The sequence below is a fragment of the Anolis sagrei genome, chromosome 1 (genome assembly GCF_037176765.1).
Source record: "Anolis sagrei isolate rAnoSag1 chromosome 1, rAnoSag1.mat, whole genome shotgun sequence".
Classification (NCBI taxonomy): Eukaryota; Metazoa; Chordata; class Lepidosauria; order Squamata; family Dactyloidae; genus Anolis; species Anolis sagrei.
In genome coordinates this window covers 321,440,607-321,465,475 of record NC_090021.1, presented here as the reverse complement: position 1 = coordinate 321,465,475, position 24,869 = coordinate 321,440,607, and the positions used below count along the sequence as shown (strand labels likewise).

The 24,869-nt window shown below is 39.9% G+C and overlaps 1 protein-coding gene across 1 annotated transcript in view; it reads left to right on the top strand.

Annotated features, from left to right (window-relative positions):
• Positions 1-24,869, top strand: part of CCDC85C (coiled-coil domain containing 85C) — a 212,911-nt gene that overhangs the window by 90,579 nt on the left and 97,463 nt on the right. The gene's annotated exons all lie outside the window — the stretch shown is intronic.

Here is a 24,869-nt window from a genome sequence, read left to right as displayed (position 1 = left end):
TCTTAAGATTTAGATAAATTAAATACAGCTCAAAACAAAATTTAGATTTTCAATATGAATTTGGGTTCATGCACTTTACCATTTGATTAGGAATTGAATGAGACTGTATTCACCTCCAGTACGATTTCTGTCCTGCAAGGATCTCATTTCATCCTTACAGGAAACAAAAAATATTGTTGTCTTGAGATCATTGGCTGATTTTTTTTCCACATTATCACAATAATGTTTTCAATCCAAGATTTAAGCGATTTTCCTGCTACTTGGCAGGGGGTTGGACTGGATGGCCCACGAGGTCTCTTCCAATGCAATGATTCTAAGAGTTTATATGTGATTGGACATTTATGTGTCTATCAGAGGTTTTAAAACCTAGTCCAGGAAAAGGGTGACATAGATTGGATCAGTTCTTTTTCCTTGTAACCCAGTCATGTCTGCTCAGATGTAAGTCCAGCTAAGTTCAGTGGAGTTCAGAGGAGTGTCTAGAGAGCTGCATTTGCAGACAAGGAAGTTAAGAATCAAGGGCCTAAATGCCTTAAAGGCACCAGATGTCATCAGATTTTGGAGACTAAGCAGGGTTAGGCCTGCTTGGGAGATTTCTAAGGAATATAAGTGGTATATTTCAGAGAAAGGAACTGGAAAAACCACCTCTGCATACTCCTTGCCTAAGAAAACCCTTACGCTTGCCTTCGAGTCATCAGAAGTTGGAAAGGACTTGAAGGCACACAACAACAAACATGATGAAAGCAAGGATTGGTGGGGCTTTCAACATAGATCCTTCACATTTTTGTCAATGATTATTGTTTTTCTTTTGCCTCTGTAAAGAGAAAAGTAGTATGAAGTAACCCCAGATACAATTGCATCAGGCCATTGCATATTGTCATTGACTTGCATCCTGTTGCACACACTGAAATGAAGTTTTTGGATATATAAAAAAAGGGGGGGGGGATATACTCATATAAGTGCTTGTTTGGATAGGACTGAAACATCTATTCTCTTGGTCTTACTCTTTATCCAAAAAAGTCCCCACACCTGGCTGACTTTCCTTCTTACTGCAAGGATGGAGAGGTGATTCAAACCATGATCTGTGAGCTTCTAGGGAAGGAAAAGATAGAAGTATTCCATTTGAGAAGACAATGATGCTGGGGAAAATGGAAGGAAAAAGGAACCAAGGTCAAGATGGATGGATGGTATCCTTGAAGTGACTGGCTTGACTCTGAAGGAGCTGGGCATGGTGATGGCTGACAGGGAGCTCTGACGTGGGCTGGTCCATGAGGTCACGAAGAGTCGGAAGCGACTGAACGAATAAACAACAACAACAACAACAACAATATTCCATTTGAGAGAACGCCTTCAATTATTTCCCCTTTGATGAGACCAGCTGCTTCTTTGTGATCTAAATGACTTCCTTCTCCAAAGCATAAGACCCTTGCTTGGGGCTTCACTGTTGCCAGGCAATGAATGGATATGGATATATGCACAAAGCAGTGTGCACTAACAGGATTTCGGCCATTGTCTGTTGAGGAACACCATTTAGATATAAAATCCACAAGTAAACAGTGAGGGAACCAAAAAGCATTAATCATAAAATTCATCAACAAATGTTGAAGTTCATAACTTTGTCAACAAATAACTAGAACATCCAGAAAGCTTTCTTTATTACTCTGGGACATATTGCTTTAACAGTCTTCTTGACTTTCCTCTTCTTTTTTCTGTTGCTGCAATATATGAGTGAAAAGAATGGAAATAGGGTCTTACCAATTTACTGGGAACTCCCATATGCTCAAAATGAAGTCCCATTGGCCTAAATCAGATTGCATCAATCAGGTTGTCATTGACTTATCACGTTCCCATTGATTCTATGAGTCTATTGTAGTTTAGAGTAATAATTGGATTTAGGTGCCTTTCAGGTGGAATTACTTTCAGATAAGTGGCGACATAATTGACACTTGTTCTTTAAATACAGCAGTTCTCTGCATGGCAAAGTGATTTCTAACAAATTCACTTGTAACTCTCTTATTTGGAGATACTAAGGTTATGCTTTAGAACAGTAGTTCTTAACCTGTGGGCCGTGGACCACAAATAGGCCATGAGGACGAAAATCTGGTCCGTGCGCCTCTTTCTTCTTTATTTTATTTTATTTTGACTCCTTTCGCGCTGCCTGCCACTCCTTCCCTGTCACTGACCATGGCATATGTTATGTATCAGAAACTAGAACTGATGTGGTCTATCCAATGCAATTTTCTGAATCAGCACCCCAAACCGAACCTAAAGTTGACCAAAAACAGATTTGTAACCCTTTTGGTACTAATGTTGGAGAGTGGTACCCAGTCAAAGTGATCCCTGGTCAAGTGGTCTCTGGTCAAAAAAAGGTTGGGAACCACTGCTTTAGAAATAACAGTTCTTGGGAGATGTATTATTATTGCTTCTGTTGGAAAGCACTTTTAAAGTTCTCACATTTAGATGATGGGGTGTTGAAATTGGACACTTTCAGATTGAACATGGAAAACCTGTGGGGATAAAATGTTCTCATGGCAAAAAAGTTGTAATCAAAGTTCTACTGGATGGTGGATTCTGGGTGTTGTCATTCCACAAAGTAATCTTTTCATTCTCCGGTTTGAGTTTAGCCCTTGGGTTGATGGAAAGAAAGTTTTATTTTAAGTATGTTTTCTTGCTGGAAATGAGTGCTGAGTTGGAGCCCAGACTTACCATCTAATGTGTTTTTTATGAGAGCTAGGTCTTAGTGTATGCACTGTCAAAGTAATAGCCATGCTGTTTTACTACAGCAGAACCTTGTGAAACACCTTGAAGATTAATATATCTAGGCTTGGATAGATTACATTCAATTACTTGGTAATAAACCCAGTTGTACTGATTGGGATTTACTGCTAAGTAGATGGTACAGTATAGCTCTTATTATAGAGTGAAGCTTAATGAAAGTTCATGCAGAAATAAAATTGTTATCCTTTAAACTGTCATAGGACATGTTTCTAGTTAAAGGACAAGATCTGATTTGGTATGTAAACTAATGGAAAACACAGTCAGTGAATAAGGGAAGTGATGATTTCTCTCCCTGTATGGTTCTGCAACAAGATGTTTTCCTCCTCTTTGCCCTGACTTCAACCCACCATGCCAACCAAACCCCTGCTCTGGAGAGCTTGCCTGCCTCCTCGAGCAGATATTCAGGGTATGCATAGATGGGGTAAGATCAGATAATCCTAAATTCATTGGCAAGTTCTTCTGTATAGGATCCTATCGGCCCCACCTGAGTACTTAGAAAATTGTAACATAAGTAAAGGTAAAGCTTTCCCCTAGTCTAGTTGTGTCCAACTAGTGAGGAACCTGGCTGCCTCAGCAATGAGTCCAGGATCATTCCCAAGCTGCGAACCTGTGTCTTTGGAGGGAATGTAACCCTATCCAACTCAGGCTGTAACCCTATACCCTGTTCGGTCTTTCGACTGACCAGGAGTGCCTCTGTCTTGGCTGGATTAAGTTTCAATTTATTTGCCCTCATCCAGACCGTCACAGCTGCCAAGCACCGGTTCAGGACCTGAACAGCCTCCTTAGTAGCAGGTGGAAAGGAGTGATAGAGTTATATATTATTTCTCTTGATGTAATGCAGTTGTATTTTCTTCTTGTTGTTGTTGTTGCTTGTTAACAGAAGAATGCTGTTGATCTCGTGGTTTGCTTGCCAGTTTTGCTTTTGTGTCTTGGGCCATTTAATGCTACTCAGTTTTAATACTGTGATTCCCTTTTAACTGCCTAGAATTTGCAATATAGGGAGGTTAAGAATTCCCAGTAAGATCGTTCTAGTTCTTCATCATATTTACCAATGGTTTTGTATATTTTAAGATTTGTACTGGTTTCAATACTTAGGAAGTTCCCTTGTATTCTAGGGGGAAAGGAGGAATGCAAATGAATATAATAACACGAACAATAAAAACACAAGCCCCTTAAATAATATGTAGCCTATGTCTATTGCTTTGCTGGAATGCCTGTCAGAGTTTGCTCTCCAACGGCCCTGAAGAGACAGCTTTTTGGACAAGCTGAACTGCGACCATATCCTGGTTGTCACATGAAAGAGGGACAGGAGGCAAGTGCTGTATACCTGCTGAGGAAGTTGGACTGAATTTTGTTTATTTTTAACTTCCTTCTCCCTTTCAGTGAGCTACACTAAATTGGCAACTTTAAAGTAAGAACAAATAAACTAAACACTGCCAGTATTTTTGGAAAAGCCTCTGTTCCATCGGAAGGAACAATTGTTCTAAAAATATTGGTTGAACTGGAACAACTCAGGACATAGTTTTCCAGACCTGAGATAAAGAAGGTTGTGTATCCGTGTGCTTTTTATGAACACAATCTACCCATCTTCTTGCCCTTGTGGGGATCTGACTGAAAAGAGTTCAAAAGGTAGCAAAAGCATTGGGAAGCGGGTGGGTGTTAGATCTTTACTTTGAATTGGCTTTGTTGTTCCCAAGGATGATACAGTTGGCCCTCTATATCCACAGCTTCTGCATTCATAGATTCCACCAACCATGGCTTGAAAATATTTTTTTTAAATCCCAAAAGCAAGTTTTGATTTTACCAGTTTTTATAAGGGACACAATTTTACTATGCCACTGACTAGAATTAGGAGCCCCCAGTGGCCTAGTGGGTTAAAGCTCTGAACTACTGAACTTGCTGACTGGTTGGTGGTTTGATTCCGGGGAGCGGGGTGAACTCCTGCTGTTAGCCCCACTTTCTGCCAACCTAGCAGTTCAACAACATGCAAATGTGAGTAGATCAGTAGGTACCACTTCAGTGGGAATGTAATAGCGTTCCATGTAGTCGTGCCGGCCACATGACCTTGGAGGGGTCTACGGACAACGCCTGCTCTTTGGCTTAGAAATAGAGATGAGCACCATCCCTCAGAGTTGGACATGGCTAGACTTAATGCCAAGGGGAAATATAAAGGGCCTTGACCATCCATGATTTTGGTATCTAGAGAGGAGTCTTGGAACCAAACTCTAGCAGATATCACTGACTAACATTGTATGTACAGACATGGCAAAAGAACAGCAGTGTTTCTGAGAAAGATAAACAAGATTGGGAAAGAAATATATGATGCCAAAAATAGCTGTGGAGCATTAGGTGTCACTGGATTGATTTGAAATGGAGACATTTGGTGATAAGTTCAGGATTCCCTAAGGTGGAAGCTGAGAAAAGCTATTTTGGACTACAACTTCTAGTATTCCTCCAAGCAGCTGAGAGAGTCTGAGAACTACACTGTAAAGGAGTAATATTTACACATTCTACTGGAGGCCTCCAAATGAAAAATATACAGAAAATACGTATCATAATTTTCTGCTAAGTGGCAGGTGTAATGCCAGCCAGTCCAAAGAAATGGTGGGTGGAAAGTCGCAATTATGTCCTTTAAAAAACATAACCACGCAAAACTTTTCTCTTTGTGAGAAGGGTTACTTGGTCGGAACCTTGCGATTACACGTTTGTATTTTAAGTGTGTGTGATCAGTTGCTGCTGCGAATCTTCCTGCAATTTCCAGGACCTTGTCAATCTTATCCTATTGCCATTTTCAGAACAAGCAGTTGTGAAATTTTGGGCATAACAGATTGGGGATAGAGTGAGTTGGGAAACAGTTTCTAGGAAGGCATTTTTATGTGTAGGAAGTATACTAGCAATGACCTTTTCTATATGCTATTCATTAGAAAATTATATATTTATGTGGTCTCTGAGTTCACTGAAATGTAACAGGCAGTTCTTCATACATAGACATCACTACTGCAATGCACTGTACGTGAGGTTGCTGTTGAAACTGTTTGGAAGCTGCAAATAGTCCAACGCACTGTAGCCATGTTGTTAACTGGTGTGTTGCACAGGGAGCATACAACCTCTCTGTTGCAGCAACTCCATTGGTTGCCTATTAGCTATTAGCTGTCGAGCATGATTCAAAGTGTTGGCTTTGGCCTATAAAGCATTAAACGGCTCCGGTCCAACTTACCTGTCCGAATGTATCCCCCTCTATGAACCAGTTCATAAATTAAGATCTTCCAGGGAGGTCCTGCGCTCAGCCCCACTGACCTCACAGGTGCGGCTGGTGGGAATGAGGGACAGAGCCTTCTTGGTGGTGGCTGGACAGATGTGGAACTCCCTCCCGAGTGAGATCAGGTTGGCCCCCTCCCTCCTGACCTTTCGGAGACAGCTAAAGACCTGGCTGTGGAACTAATCATAGAAATATTTAAAGTTAATGTGAAAGCTGAAAGTTCAATGACCCAGGACTGTTTATGGACAACGGCTATATCTTTATGTGATATGTGATGTTATTTTATGTGCTGTGTTTAATAATGTTTAATGTTTATTAGGGGAGGGTCAATTTTGATGTTTTATACTGTTTTTTAATCGATGGCATTGAATTGTTGCCAACACTGTGAACCACCCTGAGTCCCCATCGGGTTGAGAAGGGCGGTATACAAATACTGCAAATACTACTACTACTACTACTACTACTACTACTAATAATAATAATAATAATAATAGAAGGCTCTCCATGGACAGCTCCTGGAAAAAATTGAGGCCAAAATTGACAAAGAAGGAACATAGATGTGGCTCACAAATGGAACTTTGAAAAAGGAGACGGAGGGCCTGATTCTGGCAGCCCAAGAACAAGCCATTAGAACAAATGTCATCAAAGCCAAAATTGAAAAGTCGATGACAGATCCCAAGTGAAGACTCTGCGAGGAAGCAGATGAAACAATAGATCATATCCTCAGCTGCTGCAAGAAGATTGCACAGACAGACTACAAGCAGAGGCATAATACCCTTGCTCAGATGATTCATTGGAACTTGTGTCACAAATACCATCTGCCTGTGACAAAGAACTGGTGAGATCACCAGTTCTTGAAAAATTTACAGGAAATGAACACGTCAAACTAATCTGGGACTTCCGAATTCAGACTGACAGAGTTTTGGAGCACAATACACCTGACCTCATGATCATGTTAAAAAAACAAGTATGGATCGTTGATGTTGCAATCCCAGGCAACAGCAGGATTGAAGACAAACAACTGGAAAAACTGACATGATATGAGGATTTAAAGATCAATTTAAAGCCAGTAAAGGTGGTCCCGGGTGGTGATTGGCACACTGGGTGAAGTGCGTAAAGACCTTGGCCTGCACTTAAACACAATCAGAGCTGACAAAATTACCATCTGTCAGCTGCAAAAGGTCACTTTACTGGGATCTGCATGCATTATTCGCTGATAGGTCACACAGTCCTAGACACTTGGGAAGTGTCTGATGTGTGATCCAATACAACAGCCAGCAGAGTGATCTTGTTTTCTGTGGACTTATCTTGTTGGGTTTCTAACAACAACTATAACAACAACAACTCTTTCCATTGGGGATTTTCAGGGCAGACTTTTAGAGTCATCTATAGTTATGTACCTCTTGTGTAATGAAAATTCTCTGCAGAGACATCTACCTACCTCATGCTTCCACATAAGGATGTCTGTGTCATTCCCAGAAAAGTTTCTTCTGGGCATAGGACAATAAAGGATAAATGGATAGCTGGGTAGCTATAGCTCAGCCCAGATATGATTAGTTTTTGTGAAACTTGATTGCCTAATATCAGTAGCTATGTCTTATTCCTGCCTAGCAATATTGGCCAGCAATTAAGTATAAGAGCAATTACATGTCCTGGACGTGGAGTTCCCAAATAACCAGTACACTTAGAGTCCTAACCAGTAATGTTACATTCTTTTGTCTCTGTCTGGTTTCCTTTAGTCTGTGGCTTGCTTCAGCCAGACTCCACCCAAGGCAGACAAGGAGGCTTTGGTATGCAGAAGTAGAACCTCAGCTTGATGTCACCTTATCAGGTGCCCAGGGGCCAGCTTACAGTAATTCATTAGTTAGTAAGAAGTTAGAAACTATATTATGAATATCTTGAGTGTTGATCATCCTTAAAACTGAATTTATCACCTCATCACCATACCTACAAGTTTTGTATTTCTGTGACTGTTCACACACTCTGTCTGCCTATAAAATTTTGTTCCTGGTCATTTCACTCCATGCATCCAAGGTAGTAGACTTCACATATGAAAGAGTATGTTAATAATTCCTTTTTAGTCTCTAAATTGCTACAGGATTCCTTTGCATACTGATATTCCAGATTAACATATGTCTTTCAATTCCTTCATGGAAATTTTTAATGTACGTGCTGATGGATTTCTAATGGAAATTGGAGGACAGGAATTGTGATATGCATTTATGTAACTTAAGAGGTTAGCACCAAGCTGTGTAAATTCTTTAGAAGGAAAAATGGAGTATCGTTTGTTGTAAAAGCAATGTCTGCATTTGTACTTAGAGATATCATCCATTGGACAATGTTACATTGGTGATATGGATTCTGCAGTCTTTCCCAAACTCTGGTCTTCTAAGTGTTTTGGACTTCAGCACCCAGATTCTCTGATCATTAGCCAAGGTCTCTAAGGCATCTAGAAGTTGAAGTCCAAAACATCTGGAGAACCAATGCTTTACTGTTCAGTTTTCTGTGGGACCTTCCAGACAGGCCCTATACATCCCAGGATCTAATCCCAGGTTTTCTGCTTTAAACTGGATTATATGAGTCCCCAGGGCCAGATAATCTGGGATAAACAGAAAACCTGGGATCAGATCCTAGGATATAGGGCCTGTCTGGAAGGGCCCTGGGTTGTGCTTAAATTGAATGACTTGTCTTCTTTTCCACTATGGCAGTGGTTCTCAAACTTCCTAATGCCACGACCCCTTAATACATATCTTCATGTTCTGGTAACCCCCAACCATACAATTATTTTTGTTGCTACTTCATATCTGTAATTTTGCTACTATTATGAATTGCAATCTAAATATCTGATATGCAGGATGTATTTTCACTCACTGGACCAAATTTGGTCAAATACCCAATAAGCCCCCTGATGGGGTTGGGGGGGTTGAGTTGATTTTGTCATTTGGGTTGACTTCAAGAAAAATCTGAAAACGTGGCTTTTTCGATGTGCCTTTGAAGAGTGACCTCTCACACCAGTTGTGTTGCCCCATCTATAGTGTTCCCCGTATGACGCACTTTCCTCCCATTTTAAACTGAAAACCTGTCCCCACTGTCTCGGCCCACTTCATTTGCATATTTCCTCACCTAGCATTTTACCTTTTCCATTTTGCCTGCCCACCCTATTCAATTGTATATTGCCTGAATTTGTTTTATTATTTCATTTTGTTATTGTAATTTTTTTTCTTTTTCTGGATGTATTTTGTTTGCTATTTTGTATTTTACTGTGTTGTATTGTATTTTTAGAAGGGCTTGGCCTCATGTTAGCTGCCCCAAGTCCCCATTGGGGAGATGGTGGCAGGGTATAAATAATAATAATAACAATTATTATTATTAGTTGCTGGGATTTATGGTTAATCTACAATCAAAGAGCATTCTGAATTCCACCAATGACGAAATTGAACCAAACTTGGAACAAAGAACTCCCATGACCAACAGAAAATATTGGAAGGGTTTGGAGGGCATTGACCTTGAGTTTTGGAGTTATAGTTCACCTACATCCAGAGAGCACTGTGAAACAATAATGGATCTGGAGCAAACTTGGCACGAATACTCAATATGCCCAGATGTAAACATTGGTTCAATTTGGGGAAAATAGACCCTGACATTTGGGAGTTATAGCTGCTGGGTTTTATAGTTCACCTACAATCAAAGAATATTCTGAACCTCACCAATGATAGAATTGGGCCAGACTTCCCACACAGAATCCCCATGACCAACAGAATAAATAAAATACTGTGTTTTCTTATGGCCTTTGGCGACCATTCTGACACCCCCCTTGTGCTCCCCCCCCAGGGGTTCCCAACCCCCAGGTCGAGAAACACTGCACTATGTCTTCTGCAACTAAATGGTTGAACAGTTCTGCTCTCTTAACACTATCATTACACTTACTTTTGTATTTACTTCTTATATGAAATCTTTATGCAGTCCCATTGAAATCCAGTGCACTTAGAAATGTTTGAAGAATTACTCGTCCGTAGTGTATGCATTTGTTTTGGGTGAAATGCCTGCTGATCACAGATGGATGTGGAGAAAGTTCAAGGATGCACCTTTTATGTGTGTTCTGTGCCTGTTTGCTACATCAGTAGAGGTCAAGACATTAGCAGAGGTCCAAGTCTTTGAAAACAAATGGAGGTGTATCATTTGCAATGCTAGTCACTTTGAGCTAATACTTGTACATTTCTCCCAGGTAGCTTTTGAGAAGAGCCTGAGGCAATCAGACAATTCTGTAGTTGCTGCATGGGATTGAAGCTGCTAGTTGTGTATTCACTAAGCTGAAGCACTGCGGCAACATTTCCATGAAAGTAGCTAGGGGCAACAAGCAGAGAACATACAGAATTTCTCACTCATCAAATTAAGGAACAAGCACAGGAAAGGTACACTTGACAATATAGCAAGGACAAACGTCTATAGGGGTTATTCAGTAGTAGGCTTCCCCTATGGGGCTTCTAACTTTCAAATTCTCCTAGAGTTTTAGATCATTGAGAAATGATCTTTCAGTTGTGCTGCTTAGGCTGTTAAAACAGGTGCAGGAGAGACAGGTGTTAAATGCAATTAACAGTAAGTACATTTTCTGTTTACACATTTAATATTGCTATAGAAACTTCAGAATGCGCTCCATCTATTAGGCTATTAGTCCCTGCAAGAAACCAGTCTTATCACACCTTCTACAATCAGCTTTGAGTGGAGGAAGGACTGAAGCCAAAAGGTCATCATAATTGAGTGAAGGGATTTAGAAATACAAGTGGATCCCAAAGGTGGGCAAAGACATACCCAATCCAATGTAGACTATTTACTGTGGATTTGTAATGGCCTGGCTCTAACTTTCTTGTATTGTCGAAGGCTTTCATGGCTGGAATCACTAGGTTCTTGTGGGTTTTTTCGGGCTATAGGGCCATGTTCTAGAGGCATTTCTCCTGATGCACATGAAACGTCAGGAGAAATGCCTCTAGAATCTAACTTTCTTGTTTTTGATTTACAATAACAGGAGAAGGATGTTGTTACTGGAAATGAAATGCTGAACTACTTATGCCTTTTTAGTTGGTCACAATTTTTATGGTTTATAGCAATAGCCGTCTCCTGTTATGACCTAAATATGCTTAATGTACTATAGCCTCAGAAGATAAACAGTATCATAGGAGGGCAATGGGGAACCATCTCTTAGTTCCTCTTGCCTTTACCTATCTCTGGCTGGATCTACACTTCCATATAATCCATATGATCAAATCAGGTAATCAACATTATCTGCTTTGAACTGGGTTATATTTATTTACTTCACTTGCATGCCGCTTTTCTCACCTCAGGGTGGGGGACTCAAAGTAGTTTCCAACATATTTATGGCAAAATTTGATGCCTGACATACATATGAAAACTAACATAAAACGGTAACATATACCTATCTATTAGATCATAAAAAATGTAACAACATTTAAACATTAAAAGATGGAGTTAAATTATGTTAATATAAATAACATAATCCAGAAATCATGGTCTAAGGCCATTCCAAATATCAAATATCAATTGCCCATAATCCCTGATCATTGCTTGTATTGCTTACTGCCCAAAGGCTTGGTCCCATAGCCAAATTTTTACTTCTTTTCTGAAGGCCAGGAGGGAAAGCGCAGATCTAATTTCATTGGGGAGGAAGTTCCATAGTCGAGAAGCCACCACTAAGAAGGCCCTGTCTCTCAGCCCCACCAGTCGCACCTGCAAGGAGGGTGGGACCGAGAGCACAGCCTATCCGGATGATTTTAACCTTCAAAATGCTTCATAGAGGGAGACATGTTCAGACATGTAAGCTGGGCCAGAACCATTTAGGGCTGTATAGGCAAAAGCCAGCACTTTGAATTGTGCTCGGAAGCAGACTGACAACCAGTGGAGCTGGCATAACAGGGGGTTTGTGCACTCCCTATAACCCACTCCAGCGAATGGTCTGGCTGCTGCCCGTTGGACTAATTGACGCTACTGAACAGTCTTCAAAGGCAACCCCACATAGAATGTGTTGCAGTAGTCTATTTGGGATGTAACCAGAGCATGGACTACCGTGGCCAAGTCTGACTTCCCAAGGTGCACAAGCTTTAATTGTGTAAAAGCTCCCCTGGCCATTGTCGAAACCTGGCGTTCCAGGCTCAGCGATGAGTCAAGGAGAACTCCCAAGCTGCAAACCCGTGTCTTCAGAGGGACTGTAACCCTGTCCAACACTAGCTGTAACCCTATGCCCTGTTTGGCCTTATCACAGATCAGGAGTGCCTCTGTCTTGTTCACCCTCATCCAGACCATCAGCCCCAGCTCCTCATACAGGGACATGAGAGAAGCCTCCCAGAAGGAAGATAAAACATCAAAAACATCCGGACGTCCCCTGGGCCATGTCCTTGCAGATGGCCTATTCTCTCACACCAGAAGCAACTTGCAGTTTTTCAAGTTACTCCTGACACCACACACAAAAAAATCCAGACCATCACAGCTGCCAAGCACCAGTTCAGGACTACACTTCCATATAATCCAGGTGAAATCAGACAATCCAGGTTTTTATATGGCAGTATAGATGAGACCTCAGCCTTTGTTACTATCTACTGTTCCAGGACAGTTCTTTACTTGTCAGAAGCGTTGGTGCTACATTTCCAAGCTGACAATTCTTAAGTCAGAGAAGATCAGATAATATATAGCTTTCTGTTCCAAGATGCAGCCTTCAGCACATAAGCATACCTCAGATTAACCTGCATAATTCATACCTCGGCATTCCTTAAGTGGGGAGTGGAAGCAAAATGCATGCCTCGTAAATCAAATCAAAGTTGCCATTGTTATACATTTATGACATTCAAATTTCAGTGAATCCGAGTTTGAAGAAGGAGCTCATTTAATCACTCAAAAAAACCCTGAGCCACAATATAAAAGGCAAAGTGTTAGCCTAACAGCTGAAATGTTACAGAGGTAGCCTGTTGTGTGAGAGGTTTCTGGCTTTTATTGCTCAGAATGGGAAATGGGATGAATGCAACGTACTAGTTCCTATTGTTAGCAGTCTTATAATTAGCTGAGCTGTAGTAATACATTTCTTGCCCAACAGTGTATGAATCACCAGTTTTATTGAGGTGAATAATAATAACTGTGTTGTGCTTTTAATGCCTCTTAGTCACTGGTACTTAGATGCTCTTTTCAAAAAACCACTGACTTTGTAGGCAAGAGTTGGCAATATGTAGCTTCCAGACATAATTCTTCACTCTGAGATCCCTACCTTGCGCAATCTTGCCAGTCCATCTCCTAAAAAATTGAAAAAGGAGGAGTGGTGCAAGGGAGAAACTAAGAATGCAAAAGCATATAAGGAAAAGCTCTGCTGGATGGGAATGAAAGCCTATCTTGTCCACTATTTGGTAAACCAAAAAGGGTCACAAGTACAATAGCATCCTTTTACTCATGTTATATCCAGCAGCAGGAATTCCGGTAACATACTGGCTGCCAATTTGCTACCGGGCACAATTCAAAGTGCTGGCTTTAGCCTTTAAAGCCCTAAACGGTTCTGGCCCGACCTGTCTGTCCGAACGCATCTTCTCCTATGAACCAGTTAGGATGTTAAGATTGTCTGGGGAGGCCCTGCTCTCAGTCCCGCCGGCTTCACAAGCACGCCTGGTGGGGACGAGAGACAGGGCCTTCTCAGTAGTGGCCCCCCGGCTGTGGAACGCCCTTCCTACAGACATTAGATCGGCCCCCTCCTTATTGGCATTCAGGAAGAGAGTGAAGACCTGGCTCTTCGAACAGGCTTTCAACTAAGCAGTACAATTGATTGATTATTGGAATATGGATTAATGGACAACGAGATCGGATGCTGAGTCTATTGATGAGACTTGATGGATTGCTGTTTCCTGTATTGTTGTATTGATGTTCTGATGTTAATTAATGGATATTACTGTTCTAAATGATTAATGATTTTGTACTGTATTGTTGATACTGGTTGTTAACCGCTCTGAGTCGCCTGATGGCTGAGAAGAGCGGTATACAAGTGAAGTAAATAAATAAATAAATAAATAACATATTAACATCATGACTTACAGCCATCAATAGGCTTACTCTCTATATTTAATTTATTTGTTTGTTTTCTGCATTTCTATGCTGCCTTTCTCAGCCCGAAGGCAACTCAAGGCGGCTTACACTGGCACGATTAGATGCCACAGTGAATATAAACGATATTAAAACAAAATTAAAAACAATTAAAGCACATTATAAAAACCCTGTAAAAAGCATTAAAAGCATAAAACCAGTAACTTCCTTTTTAAACCATCATGGCTATCCATTGCTACAGCAAATTTGATAGTTCAGCGGAGTGCTGTGCAAAGAGATATTGCCATATATACTTGTGTATATGTCCACCTGATTTATAAGTTGTGGGCATGTTTTGGGGCCAAATTTATGGATGTTGATAACCCATGTATACCTTTGAGGGTCATTCTGGATAGACTACTGCAATGTGCTGTACATGGGGTTGCCTTTGAAAACTGTTTGGAAGCTTCAAAACGTTCAATGAGAGGCAGCCAGGCTGACAACTGGGGCACACAACTCCCATCTTATGTCAGCTCCACCGGCTGCCTGTTTGCTATTAGGCACAATTCAAAGTGCTGGCTTTGGCCTATAAAGTCCTACATGGCTCCGCCCCAGTTTACCTGTCGGAACGCATCTCCCTTTACAAACCACTGCAAAGACTACGATCTTCTGGGGAGGCCCTGCTCTCCGTTTCACCACCGTCATAGGTGCGTTTGGTGGGGACGAGAGCCAGTGCCTTCTCAGTGTAGGCCCTCTAGCTATGGAACTCCTTTCCTGGTGAGATTAGATACCCCCCCCCCCCCAATCCTTCAGAAAGATGGTAAAAACCTGGCTGTAGGACCAAGCCTTTGGGGCAGTGCAATGAGGCTAGAATAGTAAACCCACTCCACTGAGCAAAGCCAGCATGGTGCTTTGAGATGGTTTTAAACAACAGATTTAAAATAGATGCAACTGTTTTTAGTGTTTATGTATATTTATAGTTATTTTGTGTTCCGGCATGGAATGCTTGCCATATATATGCTGTGCTCCACCCTGAGTCCCCTTTGGGGTGAGAAGGCTGGAATATAAATCTTTTAAATAAATAATAATAAATACTTCTGCAGACAGGGGTAAACTGCTTCACCGCCTTAGGGAGAGATAGCTACCCATGACTACTGCTTTTTCCCCATCCAGGCATGAGAAAAGGCCAGAAGTGGGGCCATGGTGAAAAGAGTAGAGGGGATCAGTGGTTCTTTTAGTTTTTCGTGGGACAAATTACATTCTTTTTTCACTACTCCACTCAGAAAAATGAATGGTTCTTTCTTTGTATAAGAATTAAGGTATAGTACTACTTACATTGATCTGTGGATATGTTGACCCAGGTATTTTGGGTTGATATTTTCACTAACATTTCTAGACTAATACACGGGAATATACAATATAGTAAATTCAAAAAAAGCCAGTGGGATTTTGGGCTGCATCAATAGGATCATAGTGACTAGATTTAAGGAAGTAATGCTACTCCTCTATTCTGCTTTGGTTAGACCAAACCTGGAATATTGTGTCCAATTCTGGGCACCACAATTCAAGAGAGATATTGACAAGCTGGAATGTGTCCAGAGGAGGGCGACTAAAATGATCAAGGGTCTGGAGAACAAGCCCTATGAGGAGCAGCTTAAGGAGCTGGGCATGTTTAGCCTGAAGAAGAGAAGGCTGAGAGGAGATATGATAGCCATGTATAAATATGTGAGAGGAAGTCACAGGGAGGAGGGAGCAAGCTTGTTTTCTGCTTCCTTGGAGACTAGGACGTGGAACAATGGCTTCAAACTACAAGAGAGGAGATTCCATCTGAACATGAGGAAGAACTTCCTGACTGTGAGAGCCGTTCAGCAGTGGAACTCTCTGCCCCGGAGTGTGGTGGAGGCTCCTTCTTTGGAAGCTTTTAAACAGAGGCTGGATGGCCATCAGTCAGGGGTGATTTGAATGCAATATTCCTGCTTCTTGGCAGGGGGTTGGACTGGATGGCCCATGAGGTCTCTTTGATTCTATGATTCTATGAAAAATGAATGGCTCTTTCTTTGTATAAGAATTAAGGTATAATACTACTTACATTCATCTGTGGATAAGTTGACCCAGGTTTTTTGGGTTGATATTTTCATTAACATTTCTAGACTAATATATGGGAATATACAGTTTAGTATAGTTTTGCTGTTCTGAATTTCTTGTCAGCAGATCTCCCCTGCTTCTAATATTTTTGCATCTGTTTTCATCTAATATTTTTTCATTCTGTAAACATTTTACATGTTCCCTTTTGCATGTGTCCTTTCTATGCTGAACAGAAATACTATAAGCATCTTTCATAAGGAAGTTGGCCTAGATATTTGGTTCTCCTTGTACTGCATGCTCCCCCCCCCCCCAACCTCAACTATTTGGGGTGTTTCAGACAATTAGCCATTGTGTTTGCCTCCTAATCCACATTGCTTATATGATTTTTCCATCTTTCCTTTCAAATGGCACATGCTGTCCTAACTCATTGATACTTCTAGATAGGGAGAGAGGATTTATAATCGAAATTATGCAAGAAGTGGGCTAGAATTTAAAATGCCTCTCTGAAAGGATTGGCTGTTTTATTGCCTTGGCTATAAGTGGCCTTTGGCACCAAAAGCAGATGGGCTGAATGAAGCAAGGAATCTATGCTCAGAGATGTTACAGATGTTGGATTAAACCTTCTATTTCGTGAGCACATAACACGCAGTGTACTGGAATGCCAGCAATGATAATAGTTTGTGCGTTCTTTGGGCTGTTTTACATATACGTATTCATCACCTGATGGTTGCAGCATTTGCTTAAGGAAAGAAGGTGCCAAAGAGACTCTTACAATAACCCGTATGACTTCATCTATAATGGTTTTTGATACAATCAGTTCACATGTTCATTGGTTGACACATGCAGCCTTCATCGTATGGGTGTGAATGAGTCCTTGCAGATCAAACACCCAGATGGGATTCTCAGTTCTCTTTGAATGTGTGACTTTAAATTGTTTAGCACTTTCACATTTCTGGAAAGGCATTGAATTAACATGGCAGCCAAATGGCTTCAATCAGATTTGGATCTATATATTGTGGCTGATCAGTCTCTCTATGCTAATGTCACTGTTGTCTGACAGGTAGCCTTTGTCTTCTAGTGTTGTGGGAAGAAATAACTTGTAATTATTTTTTGGGCACTGGTTAGCTTTTCTCATTATCAGTCTAAGAAAAGATTCACTGCTTGAATTTCTGTCTGCTGTTTGATGCAGAAGTCCTTCTTCAAAAATGTAGTAATCCTTCCCTGCATTCCATAACTTGGATGCATTGAAAAATATATGCTGATTCATCTGTCTAGCTGGCCTCTATTTAAAAAATTGTGGACTCTTGCCACTTATAACCTATTTTTTGTGCATAAGCTTACTATCCTATTAGAACCTAATGTTGTTTGTAGCCCACCTCCAGTGATAGAAGCTCTTTACTTTAATGGTTAGGAGTCTTGAAGAAAGCAATCAAGTGTGGCTGATGCAAACACCAACAAGATGTTGAGTCTTATCCCCCTCCCCAAAATTCAGCACCCTGGATAACTTCTTTGAATTTCACGCTATAATCCAGAGCAGATTTACCATTCACTAACACAGTGTTTCTCAACCTGGGGGTTGGACCTCTGAGAGGGGGAGTCACGTGAGAGTGTCAGAGAGGTTGCCAAATACCATCAGAAAACACAGTATTTTCTGTTGGTCATGGGGTTTCTGTGTGGGAAGCTTGGCCCAATTCTATTGTTGGTGGGGTTCAGAATACTCTTTGATTGTAGGTGAACTATAAATCACAGCAACTACAACTCCCAAATGTCAAGGTCTATTTTCCACCAGTGTTCACATCTGGGCACATTGAGTATTCGTGCCAAGTTTGGTGCAGACCCATCATTGTTTGAGTCCACAGTGCTCTCTGGATGTAGGTGAACTACAACTCTAAAACTGAAGGTCAATGCCCACCTAACCCTCCCAGTATTTTCTGTTGGTCTTGGGAGTTCTGTGTGCCAAGTTTGGTTTGACTCCATCATTGGCGGAGTTCAGAATGCTCATTGATTGTAGGTGAACTATAAATCCCAGCAACTATAACTCCCAAGTGACAAAATTAATCCTTCCCCAATCTCACCAGTATTCAAATTTGGGAGTTTTGGGTATTTGTGCCAAATTTGATCCAGAGAATGAAAATACAGTTCAGATGTTAGCATTACAATAGATAACAGTAGCAAAATTGCAGTTATGAAGTAGCAATGAAAATAGTTTTATGGTTGGGGGTCACCACATGAGGAACTGTATTAAGGGGGTGAGAAACTTTACTAACACAAAGGCACCATCAACTACGAATACATCTATGTGAACTCACCTGCAGTGGACAGGCTCTTCTTTCATTCCATTCTCTAAGCAAAACAATTCAGGTTTAGGAATCTGTTTAGAATCCTCCATTAAGAATTTGGAACTGAAGTGCTTTCCTTGCCATTGGAACCATTAAACAAAATGCAAGTGCGGTTGTGACAGATGGATGAATGCAAAGATGTTAATGAATAATATTTATCACCTAATTTAAAGATGTTTAGCGTGTAATGAGGCTGGCATGGTGATTATTAAGTCAGTAAATCATTAGTTTAGGGTTTGTGTTGGTACTTCAGGAGTTCCGGGCAGCTTGAAAGTATAATGGGTGTTTAATTATTTTATGTGTGTGAAAAGCAGAGACCTATAGGCGTGAAGTTTGCCTTTAAGTGGCCCTCCATAATAAGAGTTGTTAGAAGAGCTGTTAGAAGATATTTGTGAGAAGAAAGCTGCCAGCAATAACCATGTTGTATAGTCTGAAGAGTGTAAGCTGTCCCATGTGATACAAAGGTTTTGATGTTGTGTTGTTCTTATTGGTTTTACGACCTCTGGGAGTTCTAGCAGTTTAAATACTTCTCTCCTTTTTTAAAACTTTGTGATGCATTTTGTGTTCTTTAAAGTTAAAGGCATTCTGTGTTATTGCTGGACAGACGAATATAATGTCTGAGTAGAGATTTGAACTATATTCAGAAGCATTAACCAAACATGGTGTTCTGTTTTATAAATGTATTTATTTCCTATTTTACTACCACAGATGTGGCATTCAAAGTGTCTTCCAAGATGCAATAAAAACAAATATAAAGCAGTACCACAAATATAAAATAAAAACTGACTAAAATCTCAATAAGGAAACAAAATATCTAGAGAGCAGTGATTAGCCATGATAAACCACACCATGAAGTTCTCCAGATGTTGTTGGACTGCAATCCCCAGCATTCATCATCATTGGCAGAGTTGGCTAGGACCGGCAAGCCAATGATATATGGAGAGTTGTGTAATTCCCACTCTGACATGAACAGGAGTAAACTGGTGGACCAATGCTATAAAGTGATACGCTGGAGTTTCTTATGTTGGTGTCGGTAAAGAAGAAACTGCAGAAGTAAATGTATTGATACTGAAAAAAAGGTATTGTGGTAGAATTGGCACTGATATAAAGGTCTGTCTTTCTCCTCTTTAATGTTGTTTCTCCTACCAGCCACTTACATTCAACCTGTGGGATGAGTTGGCAGTCTTTGAGAGATGGTACAGTGGTTAGGGTGTTGCGATGGGCCTTGAGGCATCTAGGTTCTAGTTCCCACTGAAATATTGTTTATCAATATTTTGACACAGTGAAACTTAAGCTTCCAAAATAACAATTACTATCTACCAGGAGATTCTTCATAAGGACATGACGTCAGAAATAGTAACTTAAATATTGTTAAATGCAATGTAATGAAATTTCAGCTTCCAAAATAACAATTTCTATATTGTAGAAGGTTCTTCATCAATATATGATGTCAGGAACAGTAACACAACAACGTCTCCCGGGTTGTTTCCCTTGTTTTGTAATACTTTCTTCAGGTGTTATTCTTATCTGTGATGCTTGAATTCAATTCTAGTTAGTAGCTATTGGTTAGTAGCTGTAGTGAGAGGAGTTCTGTAACGAGCTCGTTACAGAACTCCTCTCATTACAGAGCCTAGGCTGGAATTGGATCCAAAGACTATAAATGCAGATAGGAACTTACAACAGAATCAATAGCTACTAACTAGAATTGAATTCAAGCATCATAGACAAGAATAACACCTGAAGAAGATATTACGAAACATATTATGAAGCTTAAGTTTCATTGTGTTGACAAAATATTGATAATCAGTCTTTCATTTATAAACAGTTACTAATTAATCATGTTAATGTTCCCACATTACATTTAATGAAGAATTTCCTGTAATATAGAAATTGTGATTTGCAATCTGCAGTTTTTGTATTTGTTGTTATAGATATCTGTGCATGTTACACTCTAGTTCCCACTGAGCCACTATGCCCATTGAGTGATCTTGGGCTAGTAACATCTCCTTTCAGCCTTATCGGTTAACAGTGTTGTGAAATGGGAGTATTAGAGTATTAGAGCAACATGCACCACTTTGAGCTCATTGGAAGACAGCTTGGATATAAATAAACAAACAGATAGGTACATAGGCAGATGTTGCTATTGTTTTGGGATTACTGTCTTGCGCTGTGCCTCAAGTGGACACAAGTTGAGTATTATCTGAAATGCTTGGAATCAGAAGGGTTTGGGATTATTCTTATTTTGGAAAACTGTATATACTCGAGTATAGGCCTGGTTGTTCAGCCCTTTTTTAGATGGAAAATGTCCCCCATGGCTCATACTCGAGTCAAGGTTATTTATTATTTTACTCTGTTGTTGTTGTTGTTGTTATTGCATTTATTATTTTATTCTATTATTATTATATTTATTACTTTACTTTATGGTTGTTGTTATTACATTTATTATTTCACTGTATTATTACTGCTATTATTACATTTCCATTATTTTACTCTATTATTATTATTATTATTATTATTATTATTATTACATTTATTATTTTACTCTATTTATTATTATTGGAAGAATATTATCGTTACATTTATTTTATTTTATTATTGTTATTATTACATTTATTATTTTACACTATTATTACGGTTATTATTGCATTTCCTTTATTTTACTCTGTTTATATTACATTTACATTGAAGAAGGTCAGAATAATGGTTTAATCAGATTTGGGCAGTCTTATCTCAAATTACAGTTTTACGTAAATATTCAAAAACATTTAACCTGCTGATGCCTCAATTAATGTAATTATATTGTATCTATTTTTATTTTTAAATTTGCCAGTAGTGGCTGCATTTCCCACCCTTGGCTTATACTTAAGTCAATCCGTTTTCCAATTTTTTGTAGTAAAATTAGGTGCCTCGGCTTATATTTCCGTTGGCTTATACTCTAGTATATACGGTACATATGTAATGAGATATCTTGGAGATAGGACCCAAGTCTAAACAGCAACCTCACTGATGTTTCATACACTTAATACAAATAACCAGAAGATAATTTTATAGACACTCTTCTTAATAATTTTGTGCATGAAACAAATAAATTCTGTGCACATTGAACCATCAGAAAGCAAACATGTCATTATCTCAACCATCTGTACAATTAATTTAGGAGTATTCTGGATTTCAGAATTCCAGATAAGGCATGCTCAACCTGTACTAGATTTGGGCTAAGAAAGATTCAAAGTGCAGACATTGTGTGAGATTCCTGAGCTGTTCTGAATCAAAGCAGCGCTGATGAAAAACCTCACCACCATAGTGTGAGTGATCATTTTCTCAGGCCGACCTATTTTTTTTTAAAAGCCCCTGAAGAAAAGAGCAGCTCCTTTTCCTCAGCTCTCATTTCAGGCTAGTTGAACAATAATTGGGCCATTCTCTTCCTTCCCCAGATCGGCTTGCAAATGGAAATCCAGCACATAGCAGCTTTCACTTCCTTGCTCCAAGGCTTTGTTTTGCTCAAGTGAGCAAATACAGTGGCAGCCTCATTGTCATTATATAATGCTAGGAGAGGTGTTTTCCTCCCAGCCCTCTGGTAGTGTCATTGGAACAAGCGGAGGAGAGTCTTTTGCATGACTTCTGGAAGCATTTGGTAACAAGCCACTATTCTATTTTTGCATGTATGCAGATATGGTTTAGATCCAGAATAACTTAAAAACCAAACCCTCTCTTTGTGTGCCATTATGATCACTGAGCTTTATAGCATCCAAAAAATGGGTTGTCCCCTCAATCATTAAAGTGATGTTATTTAAAATCGGGTGTTTTCATTAGGATTGTTAGATCTTAAGGCTTGGTACTAAATCTCCAGTTTGAGTAGATCATCTCCAGGACATAATGAAGCAAATTCTCTAGTTTTGTTGAATTTAGCCACAGGAAAGAGAAAGGGGCAAATCTCCAGCTTACCTAATAAAACGGCAGGTTGCTATACTTTGCAAAGCCTGTGCCCAGCCATGGAAACCCACAGGGTGACCTTGGGTGTGTTGTACTGTCTCAGTCTCAAACCAAACCTTTGAACAATTCTTGCCAAGAAAACACAGTGAAAGGACTTCCTTACAGTCAACATAACTTGGAAACTACTTGAAGGCACTCAACAATTCATTGGTTGTTTCAACTTGCAAAGATTCTCCAGGAAGTCTGTAATTACCGAGTTAAGTTTCTACTTCACTAGGTTCGATGGTGCACCAGGCTATCCTACCACACTACTTGGCATTCCTCTTTTCACTGGAAACCAGTAGGCTAGGTTCCATGTTCCTTATTCATCCCTCTAGATAAGACTTCTCACTTACCCACTCACCTCAACTTGATAATTTTTTTAGCACCATCAGGCATGGTTGATAATTCACAATGCTTGATGATTCCAGTTTTTGGCCCAGAAACTTCAGTGCCTGGGGCAGCCTTGAACAGGTAACTGTACTTAACATTAAAATGTTAATGTAATGGCTTGGCAGCCTGGCTAAGGAATGTCGTCTGGGTTGGGCTTGGCAATTATGTTTTATTTTTCAAAACTGTAACCAAAACATGTAATGCATTATTTCCAAGTTTTGTGCTCTAGCAAGGAACTATGGCACCTCCCTAATTTTTATGTTTCTGCTTCAGAACAGAGATTCACAGATTAGCTTCATATGAGAATACAAAGGACTTGATATATAAAAAGTTTAAATGTGGAGGAATTCATTGATCTAGATCCAAATTTTGAATGCTTGTTTCTTAAAAAGTTTATGTTGGCATCTTTGAGCATTGAGGGTGCAGCTACACATTTCCCCCCTATCTTCACTAGGGAGGTGATTTTATTAGGGAGTTAAAGAATACTCACAATTTTGTCATCCTGTTTGAGAACCTGGAGATTACAACCAGTCACAGTGAAGACACTTTGCTACTCTGCTTCTGAGTACGCCTGCCCAGTGTGGAACACATCACACCACACTAAAAGAGTGGATGTGGCTCTTAATGAGACATGCCACATTATCACAGGATGTCTATGACTCACACCACTGGAGAAATTACACTGTTTAGCCGGTATTGCACCACCTGGCATTCGCCGGGAAGTAGTAGCCAATAATGAAAGGACACCTTAAATCTACGGAGATACTCGCAGGAACACCTCAGCAAGTGAGAGACCAAAAGTGGCAGGCTAAAACCTGGAACCTCAATCCATGGCTGATACCAAATGAGAGAATCCCTCCTGGGCACACACAAGACGGGGCAACTTGGAAGGCGCTGAACAGACTGCGCTCTGGCACCATGAGATGCAGAGCCAACCATAAGAAATGAGGCCACAAAGTGGACTCCATGACATATGAGTGTGGAGAAGAGCAAACCACAGACCAACTATTACAATGCAGCCTGAACTCTGCCACATACACAATGGAAGACCTTCTTATAGCAACACCAGAGGCACTCCAGGTGGTCAGCTACTGGTCAAAGGACATTTAATATAATGCCAAGTTTTTTAAAACTTTGTTTTTTTAAAAAAAAATACACTACAACTGTACCCTTGGTTTGCTCCTAATACAATAAATAAAATAAATCCTTTTTGAAAAAGAAACAATTCTTGAGACACCCCCCAATAAACTTTGTCAATGAATGTGAGATCTCAGACAATTTTTAGATTTTAAAAAACAAATTGTGTAAAAATATTTTCCCAGAATATTTTTTCCACAAAGAAGAGTATTTTGTACAATATACACTACTTTCTGCACAAAAAATGTTTTTGTGTAAAAATAATTCTTTGGTACATTTCCCTCTGCAGAAAGTGTGATTAAACATCATCCAAAGAAGAAGCTATACATTCTCATAGAAGCTATTACATTCTCACTTAGCAGGGAGGAAAAATGTAAACTATTCATTCTTGTGTGTAAAAATGAAATAAACAAAAATTCACAGTCGTAGATCTAAACATTAGGCAAGCAACTATATCAGAAGAAGCACCAAATTCTAGAAGGACTAAATGCTGCAAAGTTGTTGAAGTGAAGGATCACATTAGGAGTGTAGAAACGGGACCCTCTTTTTTTGCCGAGGAAGAAAAACCTGATTGAGCTATTTTCACATCATCTCTTATTTCTCAGTTAGTCTGTCACCGTGGGAAAGCTGCCAGGGCTTTAAAAATTTAAATCCCTCTGCCGTAAATCCTTTCATCTGTCTGATGGGAGCTACAATTGAGTATTACCCAGTTTATTATTTCTGTTGGTCAACACAAATAGAATTGTTTTGAGCTTCACTGCATGCAGAATGACACTAGCACTGAGAGGCCTTACGTAGGAAAAAGGGAAAGGAAAAACCCACCATTAAAGAAAGAAAAACTC